Source organism: Eptatretus burgeri, chromosome 7 (genome assembly GCF_056783735.1).
Source record: "Eptatretus burgeri isolate ZD-2024b chromosome 7, Ebu_testis_v1, whole genome shotgun sequence".
NCBI classification, from domain to species: domain Eukaryota; kingdom Metazoa; phylum Chordata; class Myxini; order Myxiniformes; family Myxinidae; genus Eptatretus; species Eptatretus burgeri.
This window is the reverse complement of record NC_140967.1, coordinates 101820148-101822209: the sequence shown is the minus strand read 5'-3', so window position 1 is coordinate 101822209 and position 2062 is coordinate 101820148.

The window sequence follows — 2062 nt, the reverse complement described above, 5'->3', positions numbered from 1 at the left end:
CGGAACATTAACTGTGCAACGATTTAAAAACACACAAACAAAAACAATCCTAATTAAACCAGCAGCGATAAACCAATGTCTCCTGTTACACCGCTTATACTGTCCTCGTTTCGCAGCAAACAAAGGGAATCAAACTCCTTGTGTGTTAAATAGATTTACATTTGTCACACCAAGCAGATCAGATCGTTGTAAAAACCGATTTGTGTTTAATTTCATAATCAAGAGAATATTATATTATACAATCCGTGAAGAGATCCCCGAGCACGTGATGTTCAGCTCAACAGGAAATCCCACTCGAGGTGATGAACTTGGGGTGTGTTCCGTAAGCAAGCCGCTCGCAACGTCACTCAGCACGGTCCACACCTCATAATCATGACATCCCCCTTTCTCCAAAGAAAATAAAAACACAACAGTTCATCCAAAGCATCGAATGGGGAAGAAACAAAGAAAGAAGAAGTGGTAGTAGTATAGGAAGAAGAAGAAGAAGAAATTAAAGAAAAGGAAGAATAAGTTGTCGTGGAAGAAGTAGTAGAAGTAGAAGAGCAATCAGAAATTGCAGACCCTCGCCAGGAGTCGTTTTGTGCGGTGTATTTTGTGAGGCGTTTGTGTGCTGGTGTGTTACATCATTAATAAGAGACATAACCAGAACCGCCACTTTATAACTGCTGGCAGTGATGATCATGTACCAAGACGTCTTCTGCTTTGATTGGACGCCTGACCCTGACCCTGACCCTGACCCTGACCCTGACCCATGACGTTTAAAAAAAAAAATATTCAATTGAATTCAGAAATGGGATTAAAATAAATTAAATTTAAATCAAATCAAATAGAACAGCAAATCGGTACAGTCCTCCATCGGAGTCATCAGAAGGAACCTGGATAGGATTCGCATTTTAGTTACTCCGACTCGACCCTCAAACCCACCGAGGCACCGCCAAGTGAGCGTTTTTCAAAAAAAATAAAATGGAAATAGAACCCAGATCAAAAAAACTTAAATAACTCTGGCTGCTCGACCGTGTGTATGATCAAGCTGAAATTTAAAACATGTATTCTGCATCACAACTGGATCATAATTGTAAAGTTTCACGTCGAACGATGAAGCGGTTCCAGAGAAAACATTCCAGAGAAAACATTAGGTACAGCGGTCCAAAGTTTTTCAGTTTTTCCAACGTGGCTGTGACACCACGTGACCAATGATATCATAATTATCAATAAAACATTCCACAGGAGTAGTCTCACGTGTGGTGGAAATTTCATCTTAATCCGACAAGCGGTTGCGGAGAAAAACACAAAAAAAAAACCTTAAAAAAACAAATTTATAGACTGGATTCTGGCGAAGATTTTGGAGAGATCAAGTTGCGATGCATTGTTTGGGAATGTCAAGATCTTTGACCTTGATTTCGCAGATGATGCAGTCATCTTTGTGGGGATGCGAGATATCCTTCTGGGGGCCCTCGAGGTGCTGAATGAGGAGTCAGGGCCACTGGGATTACGGGTTTCCTGGGTCAAAACTAAGATCCAGGCTTTCAATGACATCTTGGATGCTGCTGTCTTGTCTGTACCTGTTTGTAGTGAGGATGTTGAGGTAATGGAGAGATTCACTTACCTTGTCAGTGAAATTCATGTCTCCGCATGTTGTGAACCAGATGTCGATAAACCTCTGGGTTGGGCCTGGGGAGTCATGGATTCACTGGATCATGGGGTGGGGTGCTGTCGGTACTTATGCAGCACCAAGGATCTGAGACGGAGACTTAATTCCTTTGGTGCCAGGTCTCTTTGGAGAATCCTTGGCTATAGCTGGTCAGACTGTGTTCAACAAGCCATTGCTGAGATAGACTCAGATGAAATTTGTTAGCTGTGTGGTCCATGAGCATCATCTGCAGCTGTATGAACATATGGCTCATTTTCCCGATGTTGATTTTGCTCTCTGCGTCTGAGGGAGATGGGGACGTGTCACGCATCTGCCTGGGAGATGGCCAGACAGAGGTCCCTGGAGTGCCAGCCAAAAGCAGACGGAATGACGCGCTGCTCCGGTGCACGCTCCCATACCTAACCTGACCTG